Source organism: Tiliqua scincoides, chromosome 1 (genome assembly GCF_035046505.1).
Source record: "Tiliqua scincoides isolate rTilSci1 chromosome 1, rTilSci1.hap2, whole genome shotgun sequence".
Lineage (NCBI taxonomy): Eukaryota > Metazoa > Chordata > Lepidosauria > Squamata > Scincidae > Tiliqua > Tiliqua scincoides.
In genome coordinates this window covers 278,883,953-278,906,996 of record NC_089821.1, presented here as the reverse complement: position 1 = coordinate 278,906,996, position 23,044 = coordinate 278,883,953, and the positions used below count along the sequence as shown (strand labels likewise).

Here is a 23,044-nt window from a genome sequence, read left to right as displayed (position 1 = left end):
TTTTTAAACTATTGCTTTGTGTACCTTACAGTGGGCTTAGAGGTTCATAAAGCTTATCTCATCATAAAATGGTTGGATCTGAAGGTGCCACAGGCTTCGTTGTCATGTCTGCTGCACTAGACTAAAACAGGGACTATGGACGAATAAGTCAGGAGAATTAGAGCATATGGCACATCTTTTTTTGGAGAGACTTTCTCTCACTTCCAGTTTTGAGACTGAACTGGGCGTGTGGAGGAGGCTGCCATGAGGTCGTCTACCAGGCTGACAAGGAAAGCAGCTTGTTTTTTACTTCCTGTGTGAACAAAGAAGGTGAGAAATGCCCACATTTTCACCAACTCTTAAGTTAGTGTTCTTGGCTTTTAGATCTCCTGAAGTTCAAATCCTGTCACACATGATACCCTTCCTTGTGCAGTTTGACTCTGATGGGGGTGTGTGTGTGTGTGTGTGTGTGTGACTGGGCCAGAAGGAGCAAATCTAAACCCAATCTTAGGCTGTGATACCAGTTTGGAGCCTGGGCCTGCCAGCCAGAAACCCCAGGATCTGCTCCCTCAGAGTTGGAGCCTGAGCCCCTTGGCATTTCTCATCCATGCCCACATACCTAAGTCTGCACCTGAGTTCTGGCAACAGGCTAGTGCAGTGTTTCTCAAACTGTGGGCTGGGACCCTCTAGGTGGGTCACAAGCCAATTTTAGGTGTGTCCTCATTCATTTCAAAGTGCATTTTATTTTTAATATATTTGACTTGACACTACCATGGTATGTGACTACATTTGGGGAAAAGTTACAGATATGTACTTTTAACAGGCCACTGAGTGTATGCTTTTAACAGTGATAGTCAGTGGGACTTATTCCTGGGTAAATGTGGATAGGATTGCAGCCTTTGGGATATTTGGGGATTGAGAAAAAAAACAACCAGGAGGATTAGGAGCATACATTGTTAACTTTTATTTACTTAATTTGATTTGATTTTGTTGTATGAGGGGGTGTTAATTTTCTTGCTCGATGATGTCACTTCTGGCCATGACATCACTTCCAGGAGAATGACATCACTTCCAGTGGGTCACAACACACAGATTGCCATTCTAAAAAGTGGGTCCCAGTGTTAAAAGGTTTGAGAATCTCTGGGCAAGTGGGAAGGTGACAGAACAAATGTAAGACACTAGGCCAGCCCAGAAGGTGGCCCTTTTAAACTGCTCTGCTCTCCAAGAAGAGGCAGGGTCTGGAAGGAACAACATGGGCCTGGAGGCATGCGCACCCTTGCTGCTTACTTGGAGCTCCCCTGGATTTTTCAACCACAGCTTTGCTTCACCTTGTCTTACATCTAGCCCCACTAGATCAGTCAATAGGCCCATCTAGTCCAGCTTCCTGCATCTCACAGTGGCCCACTAAATTCTTCAGGGAGCACACATGACAACAACAGACCTGCATCCTGGTGCCCTCCCTTGTACCTGGCATTCTGAGTTAACCCACTTCTAAAACTAGGAGGTTGCACATACACATCATGGCTTGTAACCCGTGATGGACCTTTCCTCCAGAAATTCTTCCGATCCCCTTTTAAAGAACATAAGAGCAGCCCCACTGGATCAGGCCATAGGCCCATTGAGTCCAGCTTCCTGTCTCTCAAAGCGGCCCACCAAATGCCCCAGGGAGCACACCAGATAACAAGAGACCTGCATCCTGGTGCCCTCCCTTGCACCAGGTATCCCTTGCACCAAAAGTATCCAGGCCAGATGCCATCACCACATCCTGTGGTAAGGAGTTCCACAGGCCAACTACACGATGAGTAAAGAAACAGTATAGAAAGTCAAGTAAAGCCTGGCCAGCTTTCTCTTGGAGGGGAGGATGCGAGGATAGAGAGCAGCACTGAACTCTGGGTCGACCGCCAGCAGGGGGCGCATCTCCCCCGTTTCCTCCCCTTTTAAATGGCTCTGCTTCCCACAATGCACTGAGCAGTGGCCACCACGGTCCCTGCCTGCTTGGCTGACTGCACGGGGCGCTGGGCAACAATGTTGCAGGAGCCTGGAGGAAGGTGCGCTGAGCCTGCATCGCCTTCTGCAGCGTCGTGCGATCGCGGCTGGCTCTGCTCCCTGGAGCTGCACGGTAAGGGCTGCCCGGCTTGGGTCGGGAGGTTCGCCCAGGCTGGGAAGGGCTCAGATATGGCTCCTTCTGCCTGCATCCCCTCCTCCTGCAAAGGGGCTTCTCGTGGCCGCGTCGTGCGTCTGGGGGGCTGCCTCCGAGCCCCCCACGCCTGCAGCCCTCCTCCCCTCCTGCAGTGGCTCACATTGCAAGGACTGGTGTGGGAGGATGCGGTGAGCACCGCTCTGGTGCGCGCACAGCCCATGCGGCTTCCTCCCTGCGAGCCCAGGGCAGTGTGTTGTTGGTGCTTCCAGGTCCAAGGCAGGAGTGTGGCCAGAAAGGCACCCTGGCATGCCTCTGATCGTGTGAACGGGTTCAGTAGCTGACCCAGGACGTCTGATTCCCCCCTCCCCCCCGCTCACCGTTCCCATCCGGGGTGCATCCACAGGGAAGAGAGTGCCCATCAGTTGTGGACGGTGCTCGACAGATCCCAAGGACCAGTGCAGTTGTCTCCAAGTGCATAGCTAAGAAACCATGTGGTTAGTGGTGGTGAAGTCCCTTACTCAGAAGTAAAGCCTTGCACAAAGTCAGATTGTTGTTGTGTCCAGCCCTGCGCTCTCAACTCGGAGCAGCTGCTATTCTTCTTAAACCCATATTTTTTTTTCTCTAGTTCTGCACCCTGAAACTAGAGGTGTTGGGAGTCAAGCTTCTTAAGCGCAAAGCACATGTTTTACTACAGAGACACAAGCACTCCCTATTTCCCCACCTGGTGATGTGCATATATGTCTTTTTTTTGGACTGTGGGCTTTGAGTATCAACTCTCAGGAATGCTGGGCTGAGACGTTAAATTTGGGGAGAGAAATAGTTTCCTGATCTTCTGTTTCAATTCTGCATGCCTTCCTGCTCTTTGTGGTAGGCGAGGCTGAGAAGTAATTTGTTTATAAAATGTATTAGTGCTGCATTATTCAGATATGATTGCAGGGGACTTCTCGCATGTGTGTTTGAATGTGTTGTTTGAGTAGAAAGATGTAGGCACCTCACTTCACTTGTTTTCTGCGGCTTCCTCTAGGGCAGTGTTTCTCAAACTGTGGGTCGGGATATTTTATTTTTAATATATTAGGCTTGATGCTACCATGGTATGTGACTGCATTTTGGTTAAAATGCAAGTTAAAAGCCTGTATATTGAACAGGCTTTTAACAATGACAGTAAATGAATTTACTCCTGGGTAAATGTGGATAGGATTGCAGCCTAGGATTGTTAAAAATTTCCCTGCTTGATGATGTCATATCCGGTCCTCACATAACTTCTGGTGGGTCCTGACAGATTCTCATTCTAAACAAGTGTGTCCCAGTGCTAAAAGTATGAAAACCACTGCTCTAGGGAGCTCAGGATAGCGGCATCCCCTTCTGTCCTCACAACTGTCCCATGTTAACTGTCCCATGTTAACTGTCCCTTCTGGTGTCCTCGTCAGTGTCACCCTGGGACAGTATTGGTGTGGAAGGTGGACTCCTGTCACCTAACCTTGGGTGTCTGGCATTAGTGGAGTAGTGTTTTTATTGACATTTATCACATTTATATCCTGTCTGTTGTCCAAGGAACTCGGGCAGTGTACATGATCTTTTTTATCCTCACAACAGCCCTTTGAGGGTAGGCTAGGGTAGGCTAAAAGAGATGATTTACCTCTCCAATGTCACCTATTGATCGTCGTACCAGAGTAGGGATTTGAACCCAGGTCTGACACCCTAACCCAGGATTTCTCAAACTTTGAGGGAGCTTTACTCCCTCAGCAAGTTCTTGTGGAGGAGGGGCTAGGGCAAAGACACGATCCCCAGGATCGCGCCACTAAGGGGGACAAGGAGGGGTGCTTGTGACTTACTTGGCATGGTGTAAGGCTGTATCAGGCTGCAGGAGGTGCAGCCTTAAAGGGATGGGGGAAGTGTTACATGCACTGGTGGGTTGCAACCCACCAGTTTGAGAACCACTGCGCTAATCACATCATTGTGCATACCTTTTAACAGATCCCGTACTGCTGAAGTAACAGTTGGGATGGGCCATAAGAGACTGACTTTCTGAAGGCCATTCCCTGAGCAGAGATCTGGATCAGCGGCTCCCTGGTCCAACTGAAACCCCACACTGGCTCTCTGTGATTTTCTGTGTGTTCAGGTTTTTTGACATATAGCAACCTCCATCCCAACCCCATCAGCTGCTTCTAGCTGAAACTTTCAGATAGTTTCACGACATACCCACCAAGGCAATGAGTGATTGGGGAAGGAATAGAAAAATCCACCAGTCCTTGGGGTACAGTAAAGGTGAAAGTTTGTGACTGTGGTGATCAGTGGCAGACTTCTCCGGCCCCACGCAGGAGCAAAGGTCTACAATGGTGCCCCCCATGAGATGCCTCTGCCCCCACATGCGAATCTGCCCCCCCCCACTCACCAAAATGTTGCAGAGCCTCGCGCGACATGTCGGGGAAGCGTTCTGAGGCTTCCCCAACGCCCTAAACTGTGCTTCTGGCAAACTGGAAGCATAGTTTTCAACCATGTCAGGAGCCTCAGAGAGGCTTCTGCATGGTTCTAGAGGGGTGCATAACTCTGCGCCCGGGGCATTTGCTCCATTGATGGGAGGTCCGCTACTGCTGGTGATGGTCCCTAACTTGGACAGCCTTAAAAGCTGGGGTGGGGGAACCGGAGAAAACTTTGAGCTTGATAAAAGAAATAATTTTTTTGTGGTAAGAAAAGAGCAGAGAATCAAAAACAAGGAAGGGGCAACCTGGCAAGTGTGCACTCCAAGTTTTCATTTTTGTGACAGAGAAGAACCCTGGCAGCATATGCTGCCTCCCCAAACATCTCCCAACACATAGAGTTCCCAGCTGTTGCTGCATAACACATATTTGGGAACAGTCTGCAGCACATGTTTCTGAAGCACATCTGTGCATAATGTTACATCTGGATGTGCCTGTTAAATGTAGAGATTAACATGCATCCACGTTGCACTGCATGTGCACATTGCACCTAGTCAGAGATCTTGAACTGCCAAATCCTCCTTCGTGGAGGTTATGAAGGCTGCCTAATGCCCCCCCCCCCAGCTGCATAACTGCTTGGAAATTATTTTGTCAAATGGATTTCATAAATCAAGCAGCATGAATAGAACTCGAGATGGAAAGCAGGCTAAAGTTAAAATAAACACAGCCTAGCTTCGTATTTTCTTGCATCACACTAGGGCTACCGGTGCCTTGTCCAAACACAAACATTCCTTACTGTGTTTCTGTTCCCAGTTTTATTTTTTGTCTCACACAGGATTGGTTTTGATCTGTGTGGAATGCAGTTTTCTTGTCTTTGGGTTTATACGCACTCCACTTCCTCTTTTTACTCCTGCATAGCTACTTTGGGTTTCTTCACTCTCATGCTACGTCTGCTCTGCCCATTGTCTGTCATTATTTCAGACATAATAGTGCTTGATATTTCCTACAGGGTGAATTGGGTAAATGGGCAGCACCACAGAGACAAGAGCCTAGTTCACAGTCATGAGGTGCTGTCTGTTGTGAGGTTATATGTTAGAGCTTGGTAGATGCTCAACAAAAGTAATGCCTGGTCTTTGATGTGGGTTGAGTGGCTTTGGATTGAGTGGCTTTGGGGTTCCACCAGAGAGCGTTGTGGCAGAGATCTTTGCCTGGACTCAGGACAGGATAAATTCTCTGTGGTCTCTTAATAATGGATGGTCAGTGCAGTTGGTTCCTCTCCAAAGATAAGGTCATGCCTCATCCACTGGGGTTCCGTTCCAGAACCCTCAGTGGATAAAAAAAAAACAGTGGATACCAAATCAGTGGAAAAATAGCTTTAAAGACCTACTTCCAGATCTCCTGCTCCTCCATTGTTGCTCTAGAATGCATTGGAATAGATGCTATATTGCATTCTGCCATAATTGGGGTGAATAATGGAATCTAATGGCCTGAAATTATTCCATTAGATTCCATTATTCAACCCATCTAGGGGCTGAATGCAGTACAACACCCATAACAATGCATTCTGGAGCAACAATGAAGGTATAAGAAACCCAGAATTGGATCTTTAAAGCTATCTTTAACCCCAAGAAGTTTGCAACCAGTGCGCTTTAACAGTGCAAAGTTAGGAAATGGAATTTTGGCATTTTTTTCCCCATGTTACAAGGCTCAGTGGAAAGCAACCTCTTTCCAGCATAGACTAAGAAGCAAAATAGCCTATATTGTCCATGGCCCTTTTCCCTAGGTCTTGCTACTCAAAGGTCAGTTGTACCATATCTGGCTATGGATACTGTCCAGCATAGGTTTTTGATTCAGTCACCTACAAAGCTTGACTTTGATGAAGAAACACCTTCTGTTACTCTTGCTGTGAAAATAAACTCAGCGGAATAACTTCTTGTGCTTCCAAGAAGGTGGACGGCCTTGGTGTGGAATGGGGCCTAGATCCATGGCAGAGTCTCTACATTTGTGGAAGGTCCCAGGTTCAGTCTCTGGCAGTATCTCCAAATAGGCCTGGCAAACACCCCTGCCACAAGTGCTGGGAAATTACTGCTAGTCATTGTAGGCAATATTGCTCTAGATCAGCGGTTCTCAAACTTCCTGTTTTCGCGACTCACTCCAGTGTGCGCTCCAGGTCCTAGGCCAGCTGCATTCAGGAAGCTGCGAGGCAATATGTAGCGCTAACCAGAAGCTGCTTCCAGGTCTTGCTGGCCCACATCTCATGCCACTGACAGTGTTGTGCTGCATCACACCTCAATGTGCTGTGCAAACTGCTCCCCCCTCACTGTTGAGTCATTCCTGATGGTGAGAGAAATTTGGAGGAGATGTTTCTGTGTTGCTCTTGCTGCCGGGAATGGCTCCAATGGTGATGGGCAGCTTGCATGATGCGTTGAGGCACCCTGCAAAACTTAGTGCTGTGCCCTCCCATAGCTACGCTACTGCATTAAAGATATCAGAAGCGTGTACAAAACACCATTTCAGGTATGTCTTCATGTTCATTTGCACTTCATTCTGCTGTAGGTGTAGACCAAATGTCAAAGTAGACAGTAGAGGAGTAGATGATAGCGACATAAGACATCTACCTTTTGCTTGATCTAAGAGGGAAATAGTACAGAGAATGTTGTGCATCCTCTTGCCCGATCCACCAGACGATGGTGCTCTGGGAAAACAGTTTATTTGAGCCTCTATCTCTGTATTCTAAATATCTGAGAACAATACCCAGCCAAGACTGTAGATGAAGTTGTGACAGTGATGTATAGTTTTCTTTTGGATCCTAGGCCAACTAGTACTGTGCGCCCAAGAGGACATGGGGATTTGGGTTAGATGAGTGGTCATTATAGCTCAGTGGAAGAGCTCTTATTTTGCATGTAGAAAGACCCAAGTTCAGTCCCCAGCTAAAATGATAATGGGTAGCGGGGCTAAGAGAAGGAGCGCTCCCCAAGACTTTGGAGAACCTAAAAGAAATACGCAGTGCAGATATGTGTAAAAAAACCCATTCCTTTGGAAGAGTCTTTCTTTGCTCCCCACATCCAGTGCTAGACTTAGTGTGGAGTGGAAGGTTGCCGTTGAAGTTCAAGAGGCATGGGCTGGGTAGAAGTTGGACCAGGAAGGCCATCGGAAAGGACCCCAATGTCTCTCCTCAGCAGTGGCTTGATGGAAATGTTATGGTGACCTGCCTGATCTTAAGAACATTGGAAGGGCCCTGCTGGATCAGACTAAGGGTCCATCTAGACCAGCATCCTTTTTTCCAGGGAGGCCAACCAAGGTAATGCTGACCTGAAGTGCCCCTCTTCCAACTTTGCTAGCCTTGTGTCAAGTGGGGAAGTTGCGAGGGTGTCATTTTGGGACTCTTCATGGGTGGGGAGCAGAAACCAGCAAACAAATGATGATCTTGGTGATACTTTTCCCAGGGCCTGTTGGTAGTTATTATTTTTCTTGCAATTTCCCTCACCATGTTTCTCCACTGAATGGGTTTGTGGGTTTAAAAAAAAAAAGGTTTAAGCCAGCAGCCCTTGGGAGAAGTGCTGCCACCAGAAAACAGTGGCACTGGGAAAAAATTGAGCTTGGGCATCTTGGCGGGGTGATTTAAACCCCCCCCCCCCACTTTTCCAGTTCTGAGTTGAAAGTTTTCCAGGTAAAATTTTCAACTTAGGGATCCTGAACCAAAGAGAAGTCCGCGATTGCAACAGGCACATCCAAGCTTGCGAGTGTACCTCAGGTAGCTCTTTGGTTTCCAGCCATGATGTATTTGGGGCTGGGTGGGTATTACAATGGTAGTGACTTCAGTTAAAGTGTGTGTGTGACCAAACAACATCAGGGCTATTTAATGTCTTATGTGTTCTCTGGCTGGTGCCTCTGGATCCTGTTGCCAAATCATTCAGCAATCGGCTTACCCGTTATTTTCCTTTTCAAAGAAGCACTTTGAGCCTCTGAGAAGTCCCCTCTTCCCCCTCTCTCCACTGACAAAATGCCCTCACCATTGTCACTGTTCTTTCCCTTCATCATCAGCAGCAGCAGTGGCAACAACAGCATCTGTTCTGCAGTTGAAGAGAGAGACAAGCAAAGAAAGAAGCATTCACAATTTGCTTTGTGTGGATAGTCAATAAGCAAGATGAAGTCATGTGATTCCTTTGCCCTTTAGCGTGCCATATCCTGATGGACTTGTCTTGTAAAGGGAAGGGAACTTCTGCTGTCTGAGCCTAGAGCCCCTTTAGGATGACTGCACAGAAAATTTTCCCTGTTCCTGGTTGCACATCTTAGTGCTAGACTTTAAGCTTGGAAGATGTGGTTTCAGTGGGCATGAGCAAAACCTACACCAGCACCACATCTTGATGTATGTGCTCAGTGTCTCCTTCTGCAGTGCTCAGGTTGGGGCATATGACCCCTGCCACAAAGCCTTGTGCTGTTATGGCGCCCCTCTAGACTGAATGGGGGCCTTGTAGACCATCCTCTTTTGCTCCTTAACATGCAAATTGCTGACATATGTATTTGTGGCCAATAATTCTGATATGTTTCTGCAAGGTGGTGCTTTTGGTTGCAGTGAGACTGCATTTCAACAAGCAATTAAATAATACTGTGCTTTCTTCAAGTAGCTGTTGCATGTTACCCACCCCTATTGGGTATTGTTTGTTCTATAAATGGTGATGAGTGAAACAACTCATAGTCCCTTCCTGTTTAGTTTCTCAAGCTTTAAAGGTCATCAATGGAACTTCACATGGTGTACCACTTCAACAAAGGAATGCACATCAGTGATGCGGAATGAAAACTTTTCCACTGGTGTATTTCTCTAGAGAAAACTTTCATTCTAAAAATATTATTTTATGGGGAAAAATGCAACATAATGAATGGCAACCGGTACCATAATCAGGCAAATAAGGAAAGTTTTAAGATTATAATTAATTTTTTTTTTCAGGGTGATTATTTCTAGGAAGTGTGTGTCTGACTCCTATTGGTTTGCACACACACAGAGAGCCCTATTGAGATGTAAATGGGGATGGGGAAGATAAGACCACAAATATACAGAGCAATCTGAATCAGAAATCAAACTGTGAATTTGGTTGGTTGAACAAGTCAACTGGAAACCACAGCTCGGATTCTTAGCCCATCTTAATTTGCAAGTACTGTAAAAGCAAAACAAAAATGGTGATTAGTTTTGGTGTCACTTCCAGCAAATGCACAGAGTAGTCTCATTTCCTTTGTTGAGCTGAGGAAGTTGGAAGTGTTTGTATCAAGTATGTTACCTTTTTAGTAGTTCAGGTTACTTTGTTTCTGCTGAAGCATTATTATAACCTCAAATTGTATGTGGTGTCACTGTAATGAAACCACTGAAGGAAGGGGGATTTGAGTATATCAACATATTGCAGACAGACATATACAAATAATGACACAAGAATTAAAAAATGGCAACATTCAGAAAGTGTTCTGAAAGACTGGAGCTCTGAATTTGTTTCAAAATAACATTTGAATCACAGTAAATGTACAATACTATTTTTGTAATCCAATATTTCACCTAATATCCAGAAAATGTCCCAATCCCTAATTTTCTGGAAAGCCAACATCACTGAGACTCCTCTAGTCTTTAAGAAACAAACAAAACCCTTTGCTGTGAGCAGCCTTGATCCCGGTGCTGTGGACAAGCAGTGTATAAAAATCAATTGATTGATCAAACCAAGGAGAAATAGTGAACACCAATCCAGCCTCCTCATTCCTGCCTTGCCTTAGGTATCACCTGCTTTTCATTTTTCTAGTATCTTGAAGGCTATGCATCCCTCCCCACCATGCACAAATACCCTTTTACATACATACATATATGTACATATATATATATAAAAGAAAACTCAAGCTTGGAAGTCTCTTTTTACTTGTGAGCATGGAAGAGGCTCCATAGCTCAGTGGCTGAGCATAGGGTTTGCATGTTTGAAGTCTTGGTTTCAGTCTATGGCAGTTCGTGTAAAAAGGATCTCCACGCAGGAAGTATGGTCTGGAGCTGTTGCCTTGCCTCAAAAAGCTAAGCAGAATCAACTGTCTTGGATCTGTGACTGAGACCAAGGGCTGCTGGTGGAGAAGTGAACTCTGGAGGAGTCAGCTTGCAAGAATGTATAACATTCTTGAGATACTGAACTGAAGCTACTGCCTAGAAAGTACAAGAAGCTGGCAAGCAGGATGACAAATGTACTATGAAGGGAAACACCTGAAGAAATTGAGGGGTCTGTGAGATTCTCTCATCGAATAATACTTGTAAAAACTTAATTGAAAAATTGGGTTTATGGGGTACAGCCTGCCAATGTAAACCACCTTGAGTGTATGAGATAAAACAGTATATAAATACTGTAATAAAAAAATAAATTGGCAAGACCATGAAAATACCTACTGGTTAAACCCGAACTGCTGCCTGTCAGAGAAGACAGAATTGAGCTAGATAGACTAATGATGTGACTTAGTGTAAAGCAGATTAGTATGCTCAGGGCCCCTTAATATTTTGAGTGCTTTTAAAAATACGATTATAATAGTTTATGATAGGGTAATGGAAGCCTCTGGCTGGAAGCCAGAAATTCCTGCTCTCAACTTCTAATTTTGACACTGCTTTTTCTTCTGTATCTGGGCAGATATAAACAAGTATTTCACTTCCTGATTTTATTTATTACAGCAGTCACTGGGATCAAGGTTGGGAATGCAGTTTGTGGGGAAGGGGTTCAATCTTCCCCCTAGCTTGTATTTCTCCTGGGAAGGAAGCTAATGTTGGTTCCAACAGCAGGTTTGGGGAGCATGGGTATTGGAACCATGGCACAGGGAGAAAGAGTTGGCCACTCCCTCCCCTCCACATTGCAGGGCTCAGAGAAGGACAGACGGACATGCTCGCTCACACACACCCAAACAAGCCCTTTTTAAAAAATTAGAGGATAAAGTACGTGCTTGGCCATTTCCACCTCCTTGTCTGTACTTCATATCATGCTAATAATCCAGCCAAAAAGTATTTGAAATATTCTTTATGGTGAAAAGTGTTAGAATTTCTTTTTTAAAAGAGTGCTGCTTTTTTTATGACTGGCTTTATAGATATCCATGCCAACAATTGTCTTCCTTTGGTCTTATGTAGCTATTCTGTTTTGTCAGTAGAGTGACATTAATTTTACTTGGGGTGAGGTTTAGCCAAGAGTAGTTTATTTACTGACTTACCCAATAAGCCAGATCTCTTATTAGCTTTATGGGATTCCTTTTTATTGACGTCCTGTCATGGAGCACACCAAGTAAAATCCAATTTTATGTTTTGTCTCCGTCTTGCTGATAAACATTTTGAACCGAGTAGGACTTCTGAACTGATCCCATTGGCATTTGTTTTTATGATGCACTAAAAGCAGGCGGAGATCTTCTGTCACTCCAAATAATGCGAATGTACCTACTCTTGTTAACACAATCAAATGTATGCATTAGAAATAAATGAAAGAATAAAAATCGTAGAAGCATGGTTTCAGATCAAAATGTTACAGTATTAATGATCAGGGCTGGCCCATCTATGAGGTTATCTTAAGCAGCATAAGAACATAAGAACAGCCCTGCTGGATCAGGCCATAGGCCCATCTAGTCCAGCTTCCTGTATCTCACAGCGGCCCACCAAAGGCCTTAGGGAGCACATAAGACAACAGGAGACCTGCATCCTGTTGCCATCCCTTGCATCTGGCATTTTGAGATAACCCTCTTCTAAAATCAGGAGGATGCACGTACACATCATGGCTTGTAACCGTGATGGACTTTTCCTCCAGAAATTTGTCCAATCCCCTTTTAAAGGTAACTAGGCCAGATGCCATCACCACATCCTGTTCCACAGAGTTCCACAGAGTTCCACAGAGCAGTGGCATCACTAGGGTTTGCATCACCTGGTGCAGGATGCCAGTGCGTCACCCCCCATGCAGTGGGCGGGGCAACACCCCAGGTGGTGGGTGTGGTGATGTACCTTCGCTCCACCCCCACTGGTTTTTTGGCTGTACCTTTTGATAGAACAAAAATAGAACATGTTCTGCATGAAATCATGCATTGATTGATATATAACATGATAGTATTATTCCTCTAAACTGTGATTTTAGTGATTTTGGTCACTAGTGGTGTTACACCCCCCCCCCAGGTGTCAACTTACTAACACATTATTGCAGCATTTCTCAAACTTTTAGCACTGGGACTCACTCTTTAGAATGACAATCTGTCCAAGACCCACCAAAAGTGATGTCATGGAGGAAGTGACATCATCAGGCAAATTAAAATAAATAAATATAAATAATTAAAACAAATAATTAAATAAGCAAAAGCCAGCCCTTTTCCACCAAGTGAATTTCCTCTGTAGTCTGCCTGCAATAACACCCCCCCTCCAAAATCAGTAAGGTTTTCAGCCCTACCCAGTGCCCAGTTCAATTTAAGAACTTCTGTTTAAACCAGATCACTGTCAGGATCCACCTGGCTGAGCAAGTTTCAAAAAAGTTCACCTTATCAGCTGAGGCCTCTGTTTTGATCCTTTTTTTATGGGGGAGGCTGCCTTTTGGAGCATTTGTTGAGCTCCAGTTCCATCAGATCAGGACGATTCTGATGGCATCACATTCCCCTTTGCCTGGCCTGACCACCAGCCAAGGCACGTTTGCTTACTTGTGAGTAAACACAACCCTGAAGCTTAGTTTCGCTTTCCATAGGGCTCAATATATTTGTCTGCTTGGTGGGAGGGACTTCCTTCTCAGGTGTTTTTGGGGGCTGCATTAATTGGATCAGGACCATTCTGGTGTTGTTGGATTCCTCTCAGCCTGCCCTTTCTGAAGGATTAAGGCAAGTTTGCCTACTCACGAGTAAATGCACAATATGGTTCAGTTTCACTTTCCATAGGGCTTCATGCAGTTTTTGTTCTCTGGTTTTTTGGCCATAACTTTTGATAGAAAGGAGACATTTCACTCTAGTGTTTTGCATTGCATTCTGCTGGAAATTCCACATCCAACGGTACAAAAGATGACAGTATTACTCCTAACCACTGCAATTTTAGCATGTCACCCCCAGTGCGCATCACCCCCCAGTGCGCCTGCATCACCCACACACTCCTAGTGACGCCACTGCCACAGACTACACGCTGAGTAAAGAAATATTTTCTTTTGTCTCACCTAACTTTCCCAACACTCAATTTTAGTGGATATCCACTGGTTCTGGTGTTATGTGAGAGGGAAAAGGTTGGTGGGAGGGCAGCCACCTCTGCCTGCCAGCTTGCCTCCGCTGCTCCTCCTTCTCCTTCCACTCCCTGGATTTGAAAAAAAGAGAAGAGAGAGGAAGAGGAAACATGGAGGGACAAAGAGTGCTGAGCTAGAGCATTGGAGGATGGGAGGAGTAGAGGCTGGCACATCATTGGGGAAGGGGGGTAGCATTTGGCATGCTGCCATAGGCATCAGGAGGTTTTGACCCAGCCCTGCAAACAATTGATCAGGAAAAGATACAGGGTGCAGTCCTAACCCCTTATGTCAGTGCTTTCCAGCCCTGGTATAGCAGTGTCAATGGGACATGTGTTGCATCCTGTGGTTGGGCGTCACTCAAGGAGACCTCCTCAAAGTAAGGGAATGTTTGTTCCCTTACCTCAGAGCTGCATTGCCATTGCCATTATGTCAGTGCTGGAAAGCACTGACATAAGGAGTTAGGATTGTGCCCACAATTTAGTACCAAATTTAGTAGAGCCAACTTCCAACATCCTGATCATTCATAATGGATATTTTATTAATAGGTGGGGTAACTGAGGGGAGGGACCGTGGCTTGGTAATAGAGCACATCCTTTCCACACATAAGATCCCAGGTACAATTCCTAGCACCAAAGTATCTTAGGTAGTAGGGCCAGAAAGATTCCTGCCAGGACCTTTTGGTACTTGCACTAGTCAGAATAGGTAATACAGTGTCAGATGAACCAGTGATCTACCTCCATAGAGGACAGCTTCACATTTACAAAGAACTGCAGCCTCTAGGGAGGGAGATTATATAGCCTTTCAACAAGACTGTTCAGACTGAAATTAGTTAAGTACCTTGACTGTGCACAGGATTGCAAGCCATGCAGATCTTAGCTAAATCAGCAACTCAGCTGATGTTGGACCTCAACAGGGGGCCACTCCATGCTCTGTCCAGGGGGCCAGAGGCAAGAACATAACCGTGACTGTTTTGGACTGAGTTTCAGAGAAGGAAGATCAGGCACTGAAGTTTGAGAAGTCCTGAGTAGGTAAATAGAGATGAAAAGGACCAGAGGCAGAAGTGTAATTGAGATCAGGTGGGGGTTGATATCCAAGGCAGCTGTAGAGCAGCCAGAACCAGATGTGAGATTGAAATTGAGCAGGGGCATGATTTAAAGCACAAATTGGGAAAAGGGAGCAGGAGTGTAGGCAGAGTCCTTGCACAAGCCATGAGTTTCTCAGATAGCTAATGCTGAGGCCAGGGCTTTTGAGAGACTGGTGTGCTGGCAAAAGTAGTCTGCATTTAGTAGCAAGATTACAGGTCTTTGGCATTGATTACAGCTCCCCTGTGTCTTGATGGTACAGGAGGCCAGAATGTTAAGACACCAAATTAAAATAAAAGCGAATGAAATCTGAATACCTTTTAGCTAAATGGCATTTCTTACTGGTACAGAATATCAAAATGAAGACTGTGGGCACTATCCAGTTGGGATTAACCACTTCTAAGTCCTATTGATTTCAGTGGGAGAGTGAAGCACAAGCTCTTATCTCTCCCAGGGAAACTGACAGGACTTCGTTCCAGCTTCAGTTGGGGTTCCTGGGCCAAACCCCTGCAGTGGGCCTCTCATGGCTCCTTTGCCTTACTGAGTACTGCCACTGGTATTGAGAGTTCAGGGCTTGGCCTGGCCTGATGGGGTCCCCTGATGGTCATGGACCCTTGGCTGACCCCTGATGCCACCCAGATGGAACTTGAAAGTGCTTCATTTTGAAGGGATTTTGTATCATATATAAATCAGTGGTGTCCCCCCCCCATCATTTTTCTGCTCTCAGCACACTGACCTTTTTGGGCTTCTCTACGGTCTCAGGGTCCAATCCTAGTCTTTGTGTGCCGGCTCACTGCAGGCACATACTTTCGCAAATGTGCCGTTTGTGGCACATTTGTGGGCCCTAGTGCTGGTGCTCCACTGGCACTAGCCCAACGCAGACTGGTGCTGGGCTAGCACTGGTGGAACACCGGAGCTCCGCTGCTTGGCGGTTGCGCGGACAGTCGAGCAGCGGAGAGGTAGGTGGGGGCATGGGGGAGGCAGGGAGGAGGCGTTCCAGGGCAGGGGGAGGCAGAGGGAGGGCAAGTAGGAGGTGTGCCGGGGGAGGGAGTGGGGCAGGAGGGAGGCAGAACCGGTGAAGCTTTGCTCCACCGAATCCAGAGCCTCCATGTCGGGCTGGCTGCCCAACCTGGAGTTCTACGCCGAGCTTTTGGTTGTTGTAGAATCGAGTAGCCCCATTGCTGGGCTGCTCGGTTTACTCAGGGGAAGGGGATGAAAGTTCCCTTCTCCAGAGTGCTATTTTTGGTGCTGCTGCAGCCCTGTGTGCCGGGCAGCTCAGGACTGGGTTGTTAGTCTCTTATGATGTCGCTTCTGGGAGACTCTTCTGGGTTTTGCTGCTTTGTTTTTAGGGCAACTGCCTATAGTACTGAATTGTCTGTCCCTCTTCCTCTGCTGGCTCTTCCCTAGACAGTTGGCCCAGAAACAGAGCTGCAGAAACAGGAAGAGTTTTTTCAGTGATTTTTCAACCACTGTGCTCCAGACTCCCACAGCATACCTGTAGACCTTTTGCATCACACCAGTATGCCATGGCACACTGGTTGAAAAATCACAGAATGAAATAGCTTCAGAATGACTGTGGGGGTTTGTGACTGTCTCTTGGGGAGAGCTGTGGTGTAGCTAAGCCATTTGCTGCCCAGTGCAAAGAGCATTTTGTAGCCCCCCCCCCCCCCGCAACGAAATCAAATTTAATTGAGTCTTTTTTATTAGTTAATATTTCTCACTCACTTTAATTAACATTTTGAAAAAGTAAGTATTTGTTTAAAGTTAGGATTGGGCCATAAGTAGTATGAATTAAAACTAAGTTATTTATTTATTTACCTATTTAATTTTTCATCCCACTCTCTTCTGAGGGGCATCCAAAGTGGTTTACAACAATTTGAACATATATACATCTAAAATAAAACTGTAAAATGCAATGTAAAAAGGCATCAAACAATCACAGGCATTATGGATGAACACAAAAGCACATAAAATACAATAAATCATAAAACCATCAATAAAAGTAGCAGGTGTCAGGTGCTAGAGAAGACTGAAATTAGAAGGCTTGCTGAAATGGAAATGTTCTTAGAAATCACTGGAGGCTTCTAAAAAGGGAGGAAACCAAAGAGGCCCTCTTTCAAACCACCACCCCTCTTACTTCCACAAATCTAAAAGGCATATCTAATTTAGAGCCCAATTCTGTGACTGCCTACTCAGAAGTAAGTCCCATTATAGTCAATGTAGCTTACTCCCAGGAAAGTGTGCCTATACAGTTTGAGAGGTGCAGGGAGCTGGAGACAATCATGAGCCAGCAGCTTAACTTTAGGAACTGGAATAGAATAGGAATCATGAATTACAAATAAATGATGAGATGATTATTATTACTAAGAGGCCAGGCCAGGCCTGCTCTGTGTGCCAGGTGCTGCTCAGTGCTCCTGCAGCTTGCCTTGCCTTGCCTTGTGTGCTCTCCTCTTCAGGATCCTGTGCAGGGAACTCATCACAGCCAAACAGCCAGCCAACTGAGAGCTCAATCCTATGCATGCCTACTTGGAAGTCAGTCCCATTATAGTCGATGGGGCTTACTCCCAGGAAAGTGTGGATAAGATTGCAACTCTGGTGAGCAACTTGGATTGGACTGCAGTTGCAGGCACGCACTGGCTAAACTTTTGCCCCCCTCCCTCGTGATGGTCCCAAAGTGTCTAGTTTCCAGCTCTTCCCTCCTGCCTGACAATGTTTGGAGGGGAAGATCCTGGCGTTCAAGCCCACTGCAACTGGCATGAGCGAGATCGCAGCCAGGAAGGCAGGGAGGAAGGAAGGCGAGTGGAGAATGGAAGAGGAGCAACATCAAGCAGTTCCCTCTTGGCTGCCAGTCCTCGCCTGCAGCCGAACCTAGGCTACAGTCCTATGCAGTTTCCTAGGAGTAAGCCCCATTGACTATAATGGGACTTACTTCTGAGTAGACATGCATAGGGCTGGGCTTCGAGTCTCTCCTCTCTCCTGTATGCCTCCCTCTTGTGTGACTGTTTGGAGCTAAATTATGTGTGTCCCGTCCCCCCCCAGAGAACGATCTTCTTGCCGAACATCACAGCAGTTGCGGAAGGCAAGCAGCAGCAGACCACACAGTCCCCAGCTGCTGCTACTGCTGCCGCCGCTGCCACCATCTCAGCTGCTGGGCTGGCTGCTCCGCCCTGCACCTGAAGCCCAGTCTAAGTCGCTGTGGGTGGGGAATGGCAGTGAGGAGCGAGTGAGTTGACTGTTGCCCCCCCAATCTCCTCTCTTCTGCTTTGTGCCTGCAGCAGCTTCTCTCCTCCTGTGTATGCCTTGCAGCTGTCCGATAGGCATGTGGGCATTGTTGCCCGCGCGCTGTAGCCACTCCCACCCTGTAGCCCGGTGCATTTGCTACCCCCTGCACCCCCTTAGCTATGCTACTGGGGGAGAGGTGTAGAAGCCACTGTAGTCTGAGGAAAAAGGTGAAGCACAGCCTTCTCCACTAGGGTTGTGACTAGTGGAGAAGTAGGAATTGCTAAAGCGGATGCTGTGATTTGGGGAACTGTATTCCTTGTGACTCTTTCAAGGCAAAAAACCAGCAGAAGTCAGTTAGGAGGAATGATGGAGCCCCATCCCATTACTTTCAGGGAGAAGAGCTGCCCAGCCCATGTATGTTTAGAGATAAGTAAGCCCTCGGTCAAATGGAGCTTATTCCCAAACACGTGCATGCAGGATTGAAATCTTCATTGAATGGACTGACCAGTGTTGGATTGTTCAGGCTACTGAAGCTTCTTTACAGTCGGGAGTCACAAGTTATGCTGGGCTTATAGTCACATCTTCTTCCATGGCAATTTCCCTGTCAGTCTTGGCCACTTCCCTAAGAATAACCACACATCCCTAGTCATTGGGACTTTAGTTACAGGCAATAGACTTTCATTGTGTGGCTCTCAGACAGAATTGCAACTAGTTTCTTTTAGATTGTGCTTGTAGTGCTGAGAGGTAAGAACCTGGTCACAGAGTATAGTTGCACAGAACCCATTTGTTTACAGTCCCATTTGTCAAATGCTTCAAATGAACATGAGACTTCATGGGATCAGGCCAAGAGTCTATTGAATCCAGCACCTTCTTTCTTCCCTTCTTCCTAATAGCACCTAGCCAGATGCCTCTGGGAAGCTCACAAGTAGGATATGAAGGTAACTGGCATCTGGTCCTGTTACTGGCATCTGATTTTTGGAAGTATCCTTCCTTTGCACTTGGAGGCCCCATGGAGCTACAGGCATAAGAACATAAGAACAGCCCCACTGGATCAGGCCATAGGCCCATCTAGTCCAGCTTCCTGTATCTCACAGCGGCCCACCAAATGCCCCAGGGAGCACACCAGATAACAAGAGACCTCATCCTGGTGCCCTCCCTTGCATCTGGCATTCTGACATAACCCATTTCTAAAATCAGGAGGTTGCGCATACACATCATGGCTTGTACCCCATAATGGATTTTTCCTCCAGAAACTTGTCCAATCCCCTTTTAAAGGCATCTAGGCTAGATGCCATCACCACATCTGAGTAAAGAAATATTTTCTTTTGTCTGTCCTAACCCGCCCAACACTCAATTTTAGTGGATTTAGTGGCATTGATAGACCTGTTATCCATACATGTTCCCAATTCTTTAGTCTTTTTTCAGGAAGCTAGTGGCGTCTCAACACCTTGTGGCTGTGAATTCCACAAGTGAATTTTGGATTGTGTGAAGGTGAGGAAGTGTCTTTCTTTTTTTTCTGATCTCAGTCTGTTAGAAATGAACTTAATTTGTCATTGTTTCATTTCCTTGAATTTAAGTGTATGTATAATATTCCTAACTGATTCTATACTTCCAACCTTCAAGGCTACAGAGGTATGGACTGAACAAGGCAAATTTATTTTTTGTTGTACCTGTTTAATTCTTAACCTGCATGCATTGCAGGAGCTCACTGTTTTCATTTTGGTCTTGCAATGCCAGAACTGAACTAATGCTGTTCAACTTGTGCATTGTGGTATTTTAAGATGAGCTGACTGAGCTGCTGCTTGTCTGTTTTCTGTCTTGCTTGTTATCAACTGCATTGATATTTATAACTTTACCATCTGCTGTGAGGTGGACCCTGAAGAGTGGGAAACAACTTGGGTTTCCTTGGTGCACATTCTGGTTAAATTATAGCTAGTGCAGGAAGCTGCAAATGGGTGAACTTTTGGAGGAGACTGGAAAAAAACCAAACAACCAGCAGTTGGTGACATGTGGTGACAGTGGGATGCACTGATGTGGAAAGGCCTCAAGAAGAAATTCAGGCCCCCCTCCCAAATTCAGAATGCTAACTCAGCCTTTGATAGAGCAGGTGCTTATCTGGCAAAGCACTCAGCCATCCAGTTGGGCTGAAGGAATGCAACTTTGCTTCTCATGTTTTTGGTCTGGGACTTAATGGTAGTGCTGGGGTGCTAGCCCAACATGGGGAATTGTAGGATGCAAAACAATAGAGTCCAACCTTATCTCACAGCCAGGCCTGTTCATTCATCAGATCATGCCTTTGCGCAAAATAACAATAAGGAAGGAGCTGGCTCTGAGCATCTGTAGTCCACTTACCATTTTGTAGTCTAGATTTTGATTGGGTGCATAACTCCCAGGCCTGGAGTCATGGTAGATGTGATGATGACTATTAGCTCAGAGAAGGCTTTACGGGGATTTTACACACATTCTAGGAGGTGGAGAGGTCTGTCATTGGTTACTGGTCTTTATGGCTATGTGAAACCTTCAAGTTCAGAGGCAATATACATTTGAATACCTATGAGTATTCAATTGGGGAGCAAAAACCGGACAGGGTTATTGTGTTGAAGTCCTGCTTGTGGACTTTCCATGTGGCATCTAACCCAGCAACTTTTGGAATCTGAATTCACCTGAATGGTGAATCTTGCTCTAATCCAGAAGGATTCTTTTCTGTATAATGTGGCTACCAGGCAAGTCTTGGTGCTCTCTTTAAAAAAAAAAAATTGCAAAAGTAATCTTGTTTTAAAATATTTATATCTTGCCTTTGTCCACCCCACTGGATAATCAATTTTTATCAAAGAAGAAAGGTGATGGGATATATGTATATGAAATACATATAACATTTTTGTAGCTGTACAGTTGCCTTTTAGAGTCTTTTTTTCTCCGCCAAAAGTACTATTCATTGTGCATTCCTTTGTGGGTGCATTAAAAATGATAAAAGGGGTGAAAAGATTGTGGGCAAAGGTGTTTATATTTCCAAGAGGAAAGGGTGTGTGGGTGTATTCAGTCGTTTCAGTGACATTTTGCCTAAGCCCCACATAATGCGGTGATTGTTTCTTTGGGAAATGTGCTTTGATGTACAATTTCCAATTGCTCTCTGTAGGTGTACACCTATAATGCCACTTTTGTCTCTTTTCTAAGCAGCTGGCTCCCCAGTTCTTGATTCTGAATAGCGTGCCACCTAACAAAGGGGAGATTGAGAGTGGCTTTGGATGCTTTAAACAAGCAGGGGGAGCATAGAGAGGGAGAGCACAAGAGAGTTACCCTGCTCCTTCTTACACATATTTGAAAAATCCAAAGCTGAGCCCATGCATTTCTTCTCCACAGGGATGTATGTGTGAGTGCATACAGGCTGACTGAGTGCAGAGGCTGGGCACGCATCTTACTTATTTCATTTTTATCCCACCTCTCTACTCCTAGGTATATTCAAAGTGGTGTAAAGTGTGGGAGGAAGAAGAACAGGAGAGGTGACAGGGTTGATGGAGGTGGACACTTTCCATTAAGCTACTGCCTGAGAGCCCAACCCTATCCAATTTTCCAGTGCCGGTGCAGCTGTGCCAATGGGGTATATGCTGCATCCTTTGGTGGGGATGCAGTCACAGAGGCCTCCTCAAGGTATGGGAATATTTGCTTCCCTACCTTGGGGCTGCACTGCAGCTGCACCTGTACTGGAAAGTTGGCTAGGATTGGGCCCTGAGGCAACTATCTCAGTTGGCTTTTTAGATGGGCCAGCCCATTTGTGTTTCATCCTTGAAATTGACTAGCAGTAGATCCATGAAATACAATAGAAGGTACCTCTTCACAAAACACATAATTTATGGGATTTGCAGTCACAGGATGTAGCTATGGCTACTTACTTGGCTCTGAAAGGATTTAGACCCATTCATGGGGGAGGAGGGGTCTGTTATTTGTTACATGGTACCTTTGGTGGTGTTTAGAGTAAACTGAATACTGCTTCATGGTGAGCAAACGATGGAGGAGGGCTGTTGCCTTCATGCTGTGTTTGTGGATTTCCAATGAAGTGTCTGATTGGTCATGGTGGGCAGTAGGATTCTGGAGTAGATGGACCCACTTTGATCTGCTTCTGCAGGGTGCTTCTTGTGTTCCACTAATTCTAATGTCCTGCCAGTAGTGGTTTCTATCCACTTCTGGCCAGCATCTTTTGCTAAAGATCTATATGGAACACAAACTTTTTGGTTCACCTTACTCCTGTCTGCTCTGTCCTCAAACAAATCTGAGTTTTGAGGGGGAGTAACTGGATATACATCAAACCAGTTAATAACAGTAGTTTTGTGTGGCTCTCTCTCACAAAGGAGCTCCTATACGTTGCCTTTGTATGGTGAGAATGGCATGGTTTGACTCTGGTTTTACAATGTCTGAGAGCTTTCTGGTTCTCTCATGCACTTTTCTAAACTACGTACTTTTAAAATACCTGGAAAATTCTCAGTTGGAGAATGCATTACACTTGCTCTGTTCATAATGATGTTAATAAATCTAAAACAGGCCTGTGGTCATGGGGGTGGGAGTAATCAGAACTGCATAAAGCTTGGAGTGTTGTGGAGTTTATGGCACACAAAGGTTTGGGTCAGTTTGCATGAACTTTCAGTGGGATCTTCAACAGAACCAATATTGACTATCTGAAATGTGCAAGTGGTAAATGTTGACAGTATAGATATGGGAAGAAAGGGGCTTTAAAGATTTTTGGGGATGTATTCAGGCTCTTTAGAGAATATATGAGTCCTAGGAAAAACTAGAGTTTGTTGTCTCTCCCTGTCAATAGCTTCTCTGACTTAATAGGACTGCCTGCAGCTCCCATTACCACTGCCTTGAGCCTTTCACAGATGTTTACATGGTTGTTTTCTGTTCTCATGATTCACATGTTTGCTATCTTCTTCCAAACTCACAGTGACTTAAATTGTTTAGAAATACGCATTTCTCCCATAA

The 23,044-nt window shown here is 45.6% G+C and overlaps 1 protein-coding gene across 3 annotated transcripts in view; it reads left to right on the top strand.

Moving 5' to 3' along the window:
- Nucleotides 1–1,982: 1,982 nt before the first annotated feature.
- EXTL3 (exostosin like glycosyltransferase 3) overlaps nt 1,983–23,044 on the top strand; it is a 157,088-nt gene continuing 136,026 nt past the window's right edge. For all 3 annotated transcript variants that reach the window (XM_066626592.1, XM_066626600.1, XM_066626560.1), the window contains exon 1: nt 1,983–2,098. The gene's annotated coding sequence lies outside the window, so the exon portion shown is untranslated. The remainder of the gene's footprint in view (nt 2,099–23,044) is intronic.